This window comes from Eschrichtius robustus, chromosome 9 (genome assembly GCF_028021215.1).
Source record: "Eschrichtius robustus isolate mEscRob2 chromosome 9, mEscRob2.pri, whole genome shotgun sequence".
NCBI lineage: Eukaryota > Metazoa > Chordata > Mammalia > Artiodactyla > Eschrichtiidae > Eschrichtius > Eschrichtius robustus.
Window position 1 is genome coordinate 123398918 of NC_090832.1, and position 16772 is coordinate 123415689.

The window sequence follows — 16772 nt, forward strand, 5'->3', positions numbered from 1 at the left end:
CCTACCCAGGTACGTGGGGAGTTTCTTGCCTTTTGGGAGGTCTGAGGTCTCGTGCCAGCGTTCAGTAGGTGTCCTGTAGGAGTTGTTCCACATGTAGATGTATTTCTGATGTATTTGTGGGGAGGAAGGTGATCTCCATGTTACTCCTCTGCCGTCTTGTTCTGAGAGAGCTATTACTTTCTTTCGTTGGTGTTTGATCCAATTTCTTCTTATAGACAGAATTTAAAGATATTTTCTAAGAAAGGTATTTGTGTTCCTCAAAAATTATAGCATTGATATTTTCTAAATATAAAAATTGGCAAGTTCTGGGTTGCCTAAGAAGCTTCAGTGAGGCTGTTATGTAAGCTAGAATAATGGAGTAAAAAAAAAAAAATAAAGAAATCAAAGTGGATTGGGGATTTCTTTGGTAAGGGGAAGAAAGATACTAGTAGAACAAAGGACAATATATTCACTAGAAGGTAAAGAGAGAGTAGGAGAGAGAGAGAGAGAAACAGAGAGAGACAGACAAAGAGAGAAACCAGAATTGAGAACTGAGAGATGGGAAGAGACAGCCCTGATTGTACCAGGTCAAGTTGCATCTGAAGACTGATGTCTCCTGGATTTTTTATTTTCTCCGTGGTTGTCCTTAGAATGATCTTAGAAGCTGTCACTGAAGGTTAAGACACATGAGAGAATTTAATCAGAAGATTTTAATATTTTTAAGGGTGGTAAAGCTAGCTGATGAGAATAACATAAAGTAATGCAGGATTTCTTCCAATTAAAAGAGTGTCGAAATCCCATGCCATGGCTTTAATATCTTTGTAGAGATGCACAGTTTCAGAATGTCTGGTTCACATTATGGTCTCTGGTGCCTCCTGGGGTTGTGCATGTGCTATGTGTCATGCAGTATTAGAGCTGCAAGAGAGACACATAAATACTTCTAGAGAGCTGAAAAACACAAGACCATCAGATCATTTAAGGAAGTTAATTTTGTGTGTGTGTGTGTATACACATGCATACATCTACATATATGTCCAGTATATGCACACACACACATACATATACACTATGTTGTTGTGTATCATGTATATATAGATATCCACTGTTCACTCTGAGAAGTAGTAGTTTATCTGAAAGGCTTTAGTTTTCTGGGATAAGGTGGAAGAGTTAGGAAATGGTAAGATTTAACCCAAAGACATGAACTCTGTGGACTTCTAAGCAGATCCCATGACACATTAGTCATAAAAATAAGTTTAGCTTAGTTTTTAGAGTCCTGACAAAAATGACCCTGGATAATTACAATTCCAGATGTCACACCTGAGACAAAACCTCGGGCTTTCTTTTTTTTTTTTTTTTAAACCTCGGGTTTTCAAGCCACCTTAACCTCACCAACTGAGAAGGTGCTTGCCTCCTAGGGGATAAATGTCTTTAACTCCAAGGAGAACTGAAACTCTAGCTCTGAGAATTAAGCATAGAGGGATGAAGCAACCAAACCTACGGGACTGCAGTTTTTGGTGGTGAAATATTATTTGTGCAGATTTCAGCAGTTTAAGCTTTTAAAAAAACTTATGGAGATATTATCCTGGTAGAGTAACAAATGAGTAACTGAGTAACGAATGCTTAAACTTCTGATTGTTAGTTGAAGTCTTATAATATTATAAAATAAGATTTGACCACATAAAACATCTCAAAGCTTGTATTTATAAGCATGTCTTTATGAGAATTACTGAGGTGCATAGGAAGGCTTCTCTAATCATCTGGGTGTCCTTCAAAAGGAAATTAAATTTATTACATTTGTAATTACAGTTTTAAAATATTGAAGGGAAATATACATAATTACATTGTAAAATCTCTATTGCCAATGATTATTAAAATAGGCTCAATTAATACATAGAATAATAAGATTTATGAATTGAACAGAAAGAGTAAGGAAGAAGTGTTTTGAATTGGTAACTTTAAAAAGGGGAATAATAATATACCAAGGTTCCCAGTGAATAATTGTTTTGGCTCAAAAATCCACCCTCTAGGACATCCAAAAAACTCAGCTTGACAATATAGCTATGCTTAAAGTCAAAACCATCCTTGGACTTTTCAGTTAAAGTGTAAGTTACTCTGAGTTGGTTATCTAAGACTTGGAATAGAACATGTTTTGACTAATACAGCAGATTTGAGGAGACTTTGGAATGCCGGGGGGGGGGAAAAAAGAAAGACTTTGGGAGGTATGTTGGGTTTTTAAGAGTATTTGGGGGAAATAGGATTTTTTAAAAGTCATGCTGTATATTTGAAGAAAATTCCACATCGAGACAGAGCAATATTAGACAACTGTTCTTTGAAGGTTGTAGAGAAAATTTGGAAAATGCCAAAATATGTAAATTATTCCGTCATAATCCCACCACCCAGAAATAACTAGTTAATATACCTGTGTCTTTTCTTCTAGTCTTTTACTATTTCTATGTATGTATACTTGTGTGCTTGTATAAAATATGTAATGATGACAATATATATCAATATATCTATTCTATCTCTTTCTGTATATTTGATACATCTTATATACACATACACAGTTTTGTATCCTACTCTTTCAGTGAACTTCACATTGTAAAATATTTTAAAATCTATATTTCAAAACTCTTTTTTTTTTTTGGCTTGAGACTACCCTGGTTTTAAAAATAAAGTCTAATTCCTGCTATTCCATATTAAGCAGATAAAGTGATCTAAATTCTCTACAGGCCTTCGAGCCTGATTTCAAACATTTATCTCTATCTCATGGAGTTCGACTGCCTGGGCTTTTAGGTTCCAAGACATGTGGACATATGTTAGACGTGATAAGACACAGGTGAGGCACTTTGGTCCTTGATTCAGGTACCACTTCCTCCCCCTTTCCTGCCACTCACAACTAGGGCTGCCAGATAAAATACAAGATGCCCAGTTCAAGTTGAATTTCATATAAACAACAAATAATTTTTTAACAGAAGTTTCTCGATGCAATAGTTGACACATACTTATACTAAAATATTATTCATTAGTTTTGTGAAATTTAAGTTTAACTGGGTATACTCTATTTTTATTAGCTCAATCTGACAACCCTACCCACAACCCTGCCAGTTGCATCAAGTTGAAGCAGAGATGGGTCTCAGAGTCTTGGTTAACATGTCCCTCTCTGGTCCACTTCCAATTCTCCCTTGTCCCTTATGCATTCTCAATAACAGTAAGAAAGCCCCTGGTCAATGTAAAAGGCAATGAGATCCTGACCTAGAGTGGTTATAAGAGGAATGGGAAAGAAGAAACAGGTAAGAAGTATTTTGGATATAGAATTGAGAGAGTAAAGATTCAAGGATGACTCAAGATTTTCACTCGAGGCATGTAGGACAATGATTATGCCATTGAGTGTGACAGGAGAATCAGGAGGCAGGGCCATTTTAAAACCAGCATGATCAGCTCTGTGCTTTGTGACCACCTAGAGGGGTGGGATAGGGAGGGTGGGAGGGAGGGAGATACAAGAGGGAAGAGATGTGGGGACATATGTATATGTATAACTGATTTACTTTGTTATAAAGCAGAAACTAACACACCATTGTAAAGCAATCATACTCCAATAAAGATGTTAAAAAACAAACCAAAAAAAAAACAAAAAACCAGCATGACATCGAGTTGAAGACGATTGATTATCAGGTAACTTGTTCAACACAGGTCCCACTCCCAAGGTTTTGCCTTATAACAGATTATTGAGGATTTGATTGGAACTGTTTCAGAAAAGAATCCTTTTTAAAACTTTTTAACACTTGGAAGAACACGGACCACAAGAGTTGGTTTGATGTATTCTTCCTGCTTATCCCCCACTCCTGACCAGCCCTTATCCTTTTTCTACATCAACTGAAATAAACAGGGGTTTTAAATAAGAATGTTTCTAGAAAGTATCTGAATTGTGACAACCAGGATTTTTATTTCAAAAATCATTAAAAACACTCCTCAGAGCTCAATGAAGAATGCACCCACTATTAAGATAAAAAAGGAGGTTTTATGAGATTAGGTTCCAGCTGGCCTGTGTGACTGGACTCAGAGATTTACTCAGTAGATTTATGTAACCAGAAGGGCAACTGTCATGACACATGGAAAGAATAATGTTACATATAACTATCTACTCCTCACCAGCCCCCCCATCAAAACCTGATGATTAAATAAAATATTGATGCTTAACATAGCTAAAGAGTAGGGAAAGGGAATAATTCATTTATTTATATAACCTTTTTGGAGGGCATTTTAGCAAAATTAATTAAGCATATTAAAAATATGCCCATAACCTAGAAATACCCATTTAAAAATTAAATTAAGAACATAATCAGAACATATACAAAGATGTTTATATAAAGATGTTCATAGCAGCATTGTTTCGAATAAATATTAACAAAAAAAAAACGAATGCAGAAGTATCAGCGGTAACATGTTACAAAAGCCTTATTTTAAATTACTTCTAAAAAAGAAAGGACTTCCCTGGTGGTGGAGTGGTTAAGAATCCGCTTGCCAATACAGGGGACATGGGTTTGATCCCTGGTCTGGGAAGATCCCACACACACACACAAAGAAAAACAACAAAAAAACCTCCTTACTGTCCATTAATAATAGATTAGTTAAATAATAATTATATATTTCCATATAATAGAATTTTATCTGGACTTTACATATTAAATAGTAAATGACTTAGCAAAAGTATCACAATATTAAATTTTTAAAAGTTATAAAATAATAAGCCCACAGTATTTTTGCAATTTTCCTAAAAATAATATCAGCATATTTTCCAAGGCATGGGAGTGGAAGAGATCATTAAAGGAAGGAAAATATTGAAAAGAGGGGCCAGGGTACTTCCCCAAGACTACTGAGATCGAAAGGCCGCATTGGGAGAGAAATTGGTGAAAAGTGAGAAAATGTGGTCAGAACAGGTCAATGAAAAATGGCAAAAGGCACTAAATTAAAGAAGGTGTTTTACGAAGAGGATGGTGGCAAAAAGTCTGCACAATTTCAGAAAGAGTAGGAAAAGGATTATGACACATTTCAAAAAAGATCAAGTAAGAAGAGAAATAGGTAAAATAATTAACAGTGTCTAGGGAAAGGAGATTTTAAATAGAGTAGTAGAGATATAAACTTGATTGAATAATAAACAAGATAAGGGAAATGATAGAGTGTTTGTAAAACCGAAGAACCAAGTGGTATTTAAGTCTCTCTAATACACTGTTGCTTTATAATGGGGAAAACTCCAGAATTTAAGATCTTGAAAAATATTTGTTAAAATGTGAAAGTTAAATTTTAAAAAATACATAAATATTCATAGAAAAATCGGAAGAATATGAAACAAAGTGTTAATAGTGATTATCTGTGTGGCAAGATAAGTGGTTTTTATTTTCTTCCACGTATTTTTATTTTCCAATTTACTACAAATATCATGTACTGCCTTTGAAATTTAAAAAATACGCAATTTAATAAACAACTAAATAAAATTATGGATTAGTATTGCATGCCTTTAAATTTCAACTTTGGTGGTGGAGGGGAAATCCTATTAAAACCATTTGTTTATTGTTTTAAAAAACGGAAAGTGTATTAGCAGTAAAGAACTTCGTTCTTCAAGTCTAGGAGACTAGTAAAATTTTTGCATTTGTAGGGTTGATCTAAGTTTGGGTTCATCTAATCTTGTAAAAAAAGTGACCTCTAGTTTTTAAAGCTATATTTTAAAAGGTCTCTAAAATGCTGGAAAAAATTCTTTGGACATAAAAATTGCTCTTTAAATAACACTTGATGTCCTGTGTATAAAGGAACTAGAAATATAGATTTGGAACTTAGAAGCAAAAATGCTTTGCAAAATAGCTTTTAGGTTCTATTCAGGCCTTTTGAAAAAATAGCTTTAAAAAGTGAAAGTAACCTACAATGAAAGTCACTCTAACTTGTAACTTAATGCAAAGTATCTAAAAGCAAAATTCAACCCTTTTACATGATTGCCATAGACCAAGTAGTTCCCCATGAATCTCTTCAGTCTCAAATCAAATGAAAATGCTCTTAAACCAAACTATAATGACTCTTAAAATAGAAAGTTTCTTGAGTTTATGGGGAACCACAACCTTTCAACCACCCAAAAAGCATTCTACAAGTAGGAATAGGCATCTATTTTGGGTGAAGTATTTTGAGTCCGAATCTTAAGGACAATGCTCGTTCTTCCTTCGGGCATTTCTGGGGTGGTGTAGGAAGAACTAACATTGTGTGTGGTCTGCGTTTCTGCAGTAATGACAAATCACTGAAAAGATCTGGAAGGGGAGCAGATAATGCACTCAGATCTCACTTGTGTCAGTGTTCTCCAGGCAATGAAATCTTCGAGGGATGACACAAACAGAATTACTTGGACTTATTTTGTTAATTTTAGTGGGTATCAGTGTGATATCATCCCCTTGAAGTCTTCTAGGGAGGACCGATTACTCATTTTAAACAACTGTTTGCCCAAGTACATTACTCTTAAACTCACCCTTTACCATTGCCTTGTTTTATGGTTGCACGTGATACTGCCGATTCTTTGTTTCTGAGCCAGTCTTCCTGTTAATAGCAGGGCTTATATTTGAGCTGTTTCTGGCGGAGATGACTTGACACATGGCTTCAATCTCCCTTCTCCGGCCGCTTGTGAAGCCAGCCAGTTGGCAGATTCCAGGTCTATAGCAGAAATATGGGCTGCTATGCTTGCACTGAGCTGGGTTTCTGTTGTTATAGCAAACATAAGCTTCCCACAACATGTGAAATAGTATAAGAGAAGAAAAGAAGTAAGGTGGGGATGGAAGAGGTGAGGGGTACATGGAGGCATTTATAGATGATGAGATATGGAAAATAATACAGAGCTGATACTGTCAAGTGTATCTGGGCCGCTATTGGGTAAGTATGGGCAGTTATCATCATTTCTGTTTGTGGAGTGTAGTGTCGGTTCAAAATCTGGTGTTGTTGCAATAGTTGATTCTCTCAGGCTTCAATAATTTTTTCCAAGATGGAGATTATAAAAAATACATTTTTCCGTTTCCATGTTTTTTTGTATGGATGAAGTAAAAATGGAGTTCAAATTTAGTTTCACTGTTAAATGTATGATATTAGGCAATTAATTTATCTTCTTGGACTTTAATTTTTCCTATCTGTACAATGAAACTTTGAGGTAGATGATCTCCAAGATCTGTATTTACTCTCAAATTTGAAATTTAACATTCCCAGTATTGGCCTGTCCCACCTGGAACAGAGGTTCCTGTTCTCAATCCTAATAACCTGAAAGGCTGACTTGAAATGTTTGCTCTTATTTTAGGCAGATTCCCCTCTTGTGACTAAGGACCCCTCTCCTCAGGGTTTGAGGCTTAAAAGTCTCTTAGTTCAAGTATGTCTGACATAGATGAGTATAGGCTGGGAACAAAAATGATTTTTCTTACAATTGAAGACCTTGCTTCTTCATAGAACTTTGTAAATATTGAAAGGGAGAATGTTTTGAGATATGATAGTATTTACTTTGAAAACATAACCTCTATAAGTGAGCATGGTGATATTCTACATTATGTTTATTAAGGTAACAAAATAATGTGACAAATTGTTGAAAATCTTAAGTCAAAGCTATTGTTGCCTGGAATCAATAGGGTCAGAATTTGTTAGAGAAATACATTTAGATACTTGGGCATGATTTACTTATTTGTTTAACAAATATTTATTGAGTACCTATTATGTAACAAGCACTTTTCTCAGTGTTTGGAATGTATCAGTGAAAAAACAGACAATGATCTCTGTGCTCATGGAGCTTACATTCTATTTGTTTTATTAGCTGCTAAGGAACATGAGTTATTTAACAGATTTGAAATAATTTTTTTTTCAGAAGAAAAATTGATAGCTAAAGTGTAACTCATAATTATTCTCCACTTTATTACTTCCAAAAAAATACGACATGCTCTTTCTCCAAACATCTTGATAACTTGCTAAAGTCACGCATGTTCTCAAATAGCCTGTAAATGGGTTGTATTAAATAATAAAAATGACAGTGGTGTTCTCTTTTGGGTTAATTTTAGTGTGTCTCAGTGTCATAAGAAGATTACATTTGGAAAATTGGAGGATAGAGCTACAAATATTTCCCTAACAACACAACATACAATAAAACAGAAGCAAAGAAGCAAATAATCATATAAGTAACAAGAAACTTATTTTTTGTGAAGTTATTAATCTGGTAGTAGTTCTCTCTTATCTAGATAAATAATTTAAACACAGTGTTCAATTTGCCAATCCTTTGGATAGCATCAAACTATTAAACACCTTTCATGTTATGCCGATTTCATTTGATTAGTTATAATTATGTCATATAAATAGAGATCAATAGCATCTTGGTTGCACAACAGTTTTTAAAAATACTTTATTAAAATGATTTTTTCAACAATAGAATACTGATAATTCATTTCACTAAATGTTATGGATAGATTTTTTTTTCTCCTAAAATTCTGACACACATTTTCATTTATCAATATTTTGCCAAGAGCTAAGCAGCTGTACATATTTGGAAGTAAAAAGCAGAGCAACTTCCTTTAAAAAATTTTTTGGAATTTGAAATTTCCTTAACAATCTCTGTGGTTCATATTGAAAATAAAATTTGATGGCTTCTTTTTAAATGCTCTTTTACTCTGTCAGTACTTGACAATGAACCATTTTTATGAATTCCATCACTGTTTTCTCTAGGGATTATATAAAGACTAGGCATCAGTATTATTCTTGGTACTAATTGCCTGAAAAATTAATTGGCGGGTTGGGTATTTGTTTATGAATTGATGACCCAGAGTTAGCCTCGACATCCAGGATCTAGTATTGATACTTCATGAAATATTGCAGAAATATTTGGAAATTTCCTGGACTGTTGTTTCTGCCTCAAAAAGATTTCATCATATGCTGACAAAAAGTATGGCAAAACTATGCCGTGGCAAGGTACCATTGTTCTTACTCTGAAGTGAATTAGAGATGAAGCGGACTTAGTACATTTACAAGAGTATATCTTAAAATTTGGGTCCCATTGTTTTTTTTTTTTTTAATTGAAATATAGCTGATTTACAAGATTATATTAGTTTCAGGTGTGCAACATTGTGATTCAATATTTTTAAAGATTATATTCTTTTAAAGTTATTTTAAAATATTGGCTACATACATTGTGCTGTACAATATATACTTGTAGCTTGTTTATTTTATACTTAGTAGCTTGTACCTTTTAACACCTTAACCTCATGTTGCCCCTCCCTCCTTCCTTCTTCTCTCTGGTAATCAAGAGTTTGTTCTCTATATCTGTGAATCTGTTTCTGTTTTGTTATATTCATTTGTCTTATTTTTTAGATTCCACATATAAGTGGTAACATACAATATTTGTCTTTGTCTGGCTTATTTCACTTAACATAATAACCTGTAGGTCCATCCATGTTGCTGCAAATGGAAAAATTTCATTGTTTTTTATGGCTGAGTAGTATTCCATTGTGTGTGTGTATGTGTATATATATCACATCTTCTTTATCCATTCATCTGTTGATGGTCGGTCCAAGAGTTTTAATGTAGTTTTTGCAAGAAAAAAGTAATGTGGGGTACATGGCGGATTATGCCTTTGCTTTCTTTTCTAATACAGTTATGAGGGGTGGTGAACATCCATTCATCTTTTCCCCATTCCTACGAAATTGTGATGTAATCAATAAAGATTCCTTGACTTAGGATTTTTGTCATTAATAATTTTTCTTCCCATGGCAGTCATGGGAGGTCAATCAGGTTTAGTCACATTCTGTATTTTTAACTTGGATCATACAATTGGAATATATGAACAGCCTTACTTTGTCATAGCCTTCCATCGAATATTTGAGCACACGAATTCTGTGAAACTAGAAAGATCAATAAGGATTTGTTTTTTTCAGATTTCTATGATTAGTTATTTTTCTTGCTTAAATTTTTTTTTTTTTTATAAATTAGGGAACTATTACATAAATTTTTTTTTCTGATAATCAGCCTATTTTGCATAGTATTCCAGCAATTATTATGGCTTTCAGAAAGTAATATAACTAATTGGAGAAATATCCAACTGATCAATCGTCTATCAACTTAGTGTTTTTTTTTTCTGTTGAGTGCCTAAGTATGTGATTTGATGGATAATCCTACTCCTTTGGCCTTTGGCCATTTTGGTGTTGGATTACAATCTAAAACTTTGCATTTTCCTCCATTGATATTTATCTTGAAACGTCCTCTGTTTCTGGTTACAAAGCTGATGTAATCTTGAGATTATTCATGATTTTTGTAACTCTGTCTAAAGAGTACACATATTTACATAGCTGATGTTAACTTTACATGAGATGTTAAATGCCAGATTAAAATATCTGGATAAGCCATGATATTTGTGTTGTATTTTTGAACCCCGGGCCCAACCTGACGTTGAGTTTAACCATTTCTGGCCAAAGCCAGCTATTGAGGCCCCAGGAAGATAACAGTGGAAGTCAACAAGCTGCATATATAGCCAGGCTGGGTCTGCCATGGCAGAGCAGCCTTTGATGGAAAGGGTTGTTTTGTTGTTCTCTGATGAACTTTGTAAGCCCTCTGTAGCCTTCTAATGGTCACTTCCCAGAGTGGGAAGACTTCTGTAAGAAAAAGACCAAGGGGAGTAGTTGAGTGATCTCAGGACTGGGATGTCACAACGGCAGATTCAGAAGTTGCAAAGTTGATCTCAGAGGAGAAAATCACAAGGAAAAAGAGATTCAGGCAAAGAATAAGGGGAAGAGATGTAGAACAGATCAAGAGGCAGGGAGTGTGGAGGAAAGGACAGGCATTGAGAGCAACAGACCAGAGAGTGGAGGTGCTAGGGCTCTGCTACACATAGGGCTTAGGAGAAGCAGTCCTCACCTGAAAAGGAGCCAGGAGCTTGCCTTGAAGTTACGTTTCAAAGCAAATGATTTCAACTAGAGCAGTCATTTCAACCTTGAGCTTGCAGCAAAATCACTTGAAAGGCTTCTGAAAACATAGATGACTGACTTCCACCTTCCAACCCCAGCATTCCTAATTCAGAAGGTTCCACTGGGAGGGCTGAGAATTTGCATTTCTAACAAGGTCTTCAGTAAGAATTCTCTTGCTGGTCTGAGAACCACTCACAGAGAGAGCCTGTCTCTGTCGGGGGCTTGGAGACTTCTGTGGAGATTCTGAAGGTACTAAATCCTGCCTGGCAAGTGGTCAGATTTCTCCATGCCTCACTTCTCTCATCAACAAAAGGGAAACAATGTCTAACTTGACTGTCTGGAATAAAGATTAGTGATAACAGATGTCAAGTGCCTGGTTCGTATTAGCAATTCAAAATATGGCAGCTGTAGTGGAAAGAGCAATACAGTTACAGGATGCAAATGAAAAGACCCAAAATATGCAATACTGAAATTTTAATCACTTCTGGAATTTCTGAAGTTTCATAAAACAACATCTTGGTAGTCTTCTCTGACTTCTTAGGAGTTTTATATTTTTTTTGGTTTTTTTTTAAATTTTATTTTATATTGGACTATAGTTGATTTACAATGTTGTGTTAGTTTCAGGTGTACAGCAAAGTGATGCAGTTACACATATACATATATCCATTCTTTTCCAGATTCCTTTCCCTTATAGGTTATGACAGAATATTGAGTAGAGTTCCCTGTGTAGGTCCTTGTGGATTATCTATTTTATATATAGTAGTGTGTATATGTTAATCCCAAGCTCCTAATTTATCTCTCTCCATGACGTTTCCCCTTTGGTAACCATAAGTTTTTTTTGAAGTCTGTGAGTCAGTTTTTGTTTTGTAAATAAGTTCATTTGTATCATTTAAAACATTTTTTAGATTCCACATATAAGTGATAACATATGATATTTGTCTTTCTCTGTCTGACTTGCTTCACTTAGTATGAAAATCTCTAGGTCTAACCATGTTGCCGCAAATGGCATTATTTCATTCTTTCTTATGGCTGAGTAATATTCCATTGTATATATGTACCACATAGAAGTTTTATATTTTTAAAACATTATTTTGTTCAAATGTATCTTGTGTAGACTATTATTTGTTATGATACATAGTTCCCTTAACCGCATAGTTAAGGTATATGCAGTCATTTGAAAGCAGAATCTAAAGAAAAGAAAATGAATGGCTATTTTTCCTGTGAAATGAGCACACAAAAAGTGTGTTTTCCAGGTAGGGTCAAGGTTAATAGGAAAATATTGGATTTTAATTGCAGATTTTTTTTTTTTTATGGACTGATCTTTTATTAAGTCTATCACTTATGGTCTTAATCTTGTGATTGCTACATAAGGTTCTTTGCCAAAATATAAGCACGAAAGGATGATTGCTTTTAATCCAAACACATGTTTTACTTCAAAAAAAAAAACTATTTATAAAGAATGCTTTTTCCTGCTTTCACACCCCTCCAAGCCTCAAACTTCACTTTCAGACTATGAACTTGTTATCAATAGCTTGGTTCAAAGAGATTCTTTTCATTTTCTGAATGACAACTGAAACAATTTAGAGGTTTTTATTATTAAAGAACATGCACTCTTCAGCAACAGTGCTTACCAAATTGGTCTGTTTTACTTTAAAAGTGCTTTCAAGGCCAGACTTTTTGACTAACATTCTCTGAAATCACAGAGCATAGTTGTATAAAGTTCCAGATGTTTTCAGATTTTGCTCTAATTGGGAAGAGAAAATGGGAACACCTGAAAGACATTGGCCTTGAATGAGAGATTCTCACTATCAGCACAAAACTAAAACTTTAAGTCCTGACACGTTTTGATTTGTTCCTTAGATAAGGAATTTTAATATCCTGGTTTATCGTGGATGTTTTCAGGTACCAGAGCAGCAAGAGGAGTAAGTTATCTATGTGCATATTCTGTTCATTCTTTCACTTAACAAACATTTATTGAATACCTTCAAAGGTCCAGATGCTGTTCGAGGGTTCAATTTATACATTTTGTGTCTCTAAAGACGCTAACCAAGTTGTAAAATACATTCTTTCATTTATTTATTCCACAATCATTTATGGACAATTTATCTTATGCCAAGCACTTTTCTAGATTCTGGATCACAAAGACAAATAAGGCATGATGCTTGCTTTCAAAGAGTTTATAGTGTAACAGGGAGAAAAACCTAAGTCATTAATTAATTAATTAATTAAACATATTTAATGAGCATCTGCCATGGGTGAGACAGGGAGCTGAGACAGAGGCCACGGTATATCCAATCAGACAAAAGTTTTGCCCTCACGAAACCTATATGTTCTAGGAATGAAGGCAGAGAGTGAGCAAGTAAACAAATCAACACAGAGCCTTCAGTATGTACGGAAACATGGGGTAATGCGATCTAGGGTAATTGAGGGAGGGACCACTTTACACAGAGTGATGAGGGACTCTTCTACGGGTGATATCAAGCAGAGACCTGAGGAATGACAGTGGGAATGCACTGTGTGAGCCAGGAGAAGTGAGAGAGGAACTCGGGGGACTTCAGAGTCTTTGAAGAGCATAAGGATTCCAGTGTTGCTGGAGAATGATGAGGCTTTGAGGTCAGGCGCGATCTGAGCTGAGGCTGGAGAGACAGGAGGAGCCAGATCCTTGGCTGCAAGGAAACAGGTCCTTGCAGGCCATGGGGACTTTAGGTTTGCTTCTTACAGCAACAGGAACATATTCAAGGACTTAAAGCAGGTTGCTGATCCGAAGATATTTTAAAAAGATCACTCTAGAGGCTGCATGGAGTATGGGTTGGAAAAGAGTGGAAGGTGCAGGGTGGAAAGTAAGAGGCGAGTTAGGAGAATATTGTGATCAACAAGACCAGAAATGATGCCATGGGTTGAGCTGAGTGGTGGTAAAGGAGATGAAAAGAAGTGGGTAATTTAAGACAGGTGTCAGAAGTAGAGCTGCTGGGGCTTGCTGATAGATAGAATTTGTAAACTGACATGTGCAGGAAAGTGTTATAGGTGTAATGCTAAATGGCCCAGATGAAAGAGTGGTCAATCCTCCTCAAAGTGTATGAAGCACCAGAAAGGACTTGAAAGGGGATGGTAATGCTCTAGTTAAGTCTGTAAGATGAGTTTGTGTTCACAGGCAGTTGGAGGAGGTGTAGAGCAGAGGAAGGGTAATTTGGGCAGATGCACAGCATGAGTGAAGGCATAGAAAGGACAGCAGGGTGGTGAGAGCAGACATGCAAAAACCAGGGCAGGGTCAGACACTGCAGGTCACAATGAGGAGTTTGGATCATCTGGTAGGATATAGGGAGATTCGTTACCTGGAAGAAGAAGACAGCATAATTGTGGAGTGGGGGAAAAGTAGTACATTTTTCTATTAATAGGAAATCTTTTAAACTTATTATTGAGTCATAGCTCAATCAGTTTTGAATACCATTAGTTTAAATATTATATTCCTACATTTTTATAATGTATACATTTTAAATTCTCTAAATTGTGAATGTTCTCTAAGCATATTGTTCTTTACTAATAAATAGCATTTACTCTGGCAAGAAAATCAACTTCATTATTTGTGGCAAGTAATATGGTAGAAGGAGCGCATAGATCATTTGTGTATAATTAAAATACCTTTCTTTCACACCTTAATCTCAAATTTCATTCTAACAGATCAGATGGTAATTAAACATTAACACTGATTAACTCAGAATTTATTTTATTTTCGCTTCTCCTTGTGCTCTATAGGTGTGATTCTGATCATTGAAATGACTGTGGTAGTCTGGAATCTTCAGATCTTATATCTAATCTCTGACATTCTTAAGGACTTTTTTTGGTGGGGGGGGGAGTTTTTTCCCCATGTTTAAAAAATATAAAAGATAAATTTAAGTCTGTGTTTGTAGTATGAAAGTTTCTCAATGGAGTATTTTGAGAGCAATAGTAAGTGAAAATGGGATTATAACAGAAGTTGTCTGGAGACTATAGAGGTAAAAGTGTTTTGTACCACAAGAGCTGCAATCATATTCATTTTGGCATGGCCAGGATGTCAAGCACTTTTAAGGTAATGCATTCCAGATGATTGTCTGTATTTTTTTCATACTTTAAATAGCATGAAGATGGTTGAAACAATTTGCTGTGGCATCAAAGGCATTGTGAATGGGTGTTGCCCTCCCAATTCTGAGGCAGAATTTAGCTTTGGCAAAGACTAGGTATTTTAATGAGCACTAGCTTACATTTTTTTTGGCATTAGGTTTATATAGGGCCATATTTCTCCCCCTTTGGAAAAGGATACAAAAATGTAAAAAATGACTATAATGGTTAACCAAAATGAATGTCCAATGCTGCTAGGTATTTTAAAGAACATCAGGTAGCATTCTGTGAAAGATTTAGCAACTCGTTGCTACCATGTGGGTGTTGTTTAAACGAGAGAAACAATTTTGAAAATGTGAATACCTTTTTTCTCAGGACTTTACTACATGCAATAAGGTAAAATTCAGGAGAATGTTATAGTTACAAAAGTTATTGCGAGTAGTCAGCAACTTGACTTGCTGGTATTCTGATCTGTTATACTGGAGCACAAGAAGAGCTATCATTTTAAGTGGTAAGTACTTAAGTTTCCCAAAATGATATCCAGGGCAGCCTTGTTGACTCCATAATTCCACCTTGGATATATAGTTAGTTTAAGGACTTTAAGGTCACAAGTTTAGTGTTCAACCCAATAAAGATTTGATAATAAATTTGAGAAAGCAATTGATGTGGACAGACTTTAGGTTTTCTCCAATTTGTCTTTTGAGAAAATGGGAGAATATATTCTTATTTTTTTCAGAGAAGTAAATGTCTCTCAACACATACTATATGGGGATGAGGACAAAATTCTTTCCGAGATTATGGATCTAATTGTACACAAATCTCCTAATATTTTAAGGAATTTTTATTGCCTTTTTGTGAAGTATCCTATTTCCTCAGTCTTTATATGTTCAGCCCTATTGTATGCTGACATTTGGTGTCACTTTTCAAATTAGTTTAAGCTGTAATTTTAAAACATGGCTTTAACTGTTCATAATAATTTACTTGAGAAATTTTGTGAGGCTAAGTGACACAGGAGAGAAGTCCTAACATAGTAACTGCAAGTTTTGTATCATGTGGATTGAGGATCTAATTTGGATGACAACAGAGAAAAGAAAAACCTTTATTAGGATGAAAATTATGGGATTTTAGTCCATTCTGATCCTATATAATTTAAAGGGTATAAGTATAATTTGAAGCATAAGCATTCACATTTTATCAGAGGTGTAATAAGGTGCATGGTTTAGTATTATTATGGTGCAATGCTTCCCCCAGGTAGGATAAACAAACAAACAAATCAAATAAGCAAATATTTTATTGGGCAACTTCCATGTGAACTCAGTGCTGTTGGAGAAGGAATTAAGATGAAATTTTCTCTCTTGAGAGCTTCCAAGGTACTAGTATCATATCATTGTCTCAATAATTTCTCAATAATTAAGATTTTTTTCCCTCACCAAGAGCATTTTAACCCACATGCTATTATAAAGATTTCAACTGTGGATGGAGGTGAATGGGATTTTTCAACCTGTATTGAACCCTTGAAAAATTATTAAGAAGAGTAAATAAAATAAAGCAATGTCTTTTTATGATAGAAGTTTTCCCAACAAAGAAAAAAAAAAATCACCGACAAGGAAGTTCAGTTTTCTTTAATTCTGTGAATCAGTAAGATGAAAATGCCATCTGAACTAAATCCAAGTTACATGTTGTATTTCCCTGTCATTTCTTCTGTGGACTCTGTTTATATCTTTTGGCTCATATATATTACTATTT

General features: G+C 35.0%; 1 long non-coding RNA gene across 2 annotated transcripts in view; it reads left to right on the forward strand.

Annotated features, from left to right (window-relative positions):
• Positions 1-6598: 6598 nt before the first annotated feature.
• Positions 6599-16772, forward strand: part of LOC137769466 (uncharacterized) — a 107142-nt gene continuing 96968 nt past the window's right edge. For both annotated transcript variants that reach the window (XR_011074976.1, XR_011074977.1), the window contains exon 1: positions 6599-6882. This is a non-coding gene — a long non-coding RNA (uncharacterized lncRNA). The remainder of the gene's footprint in view (positions 6883-16772) is intronic.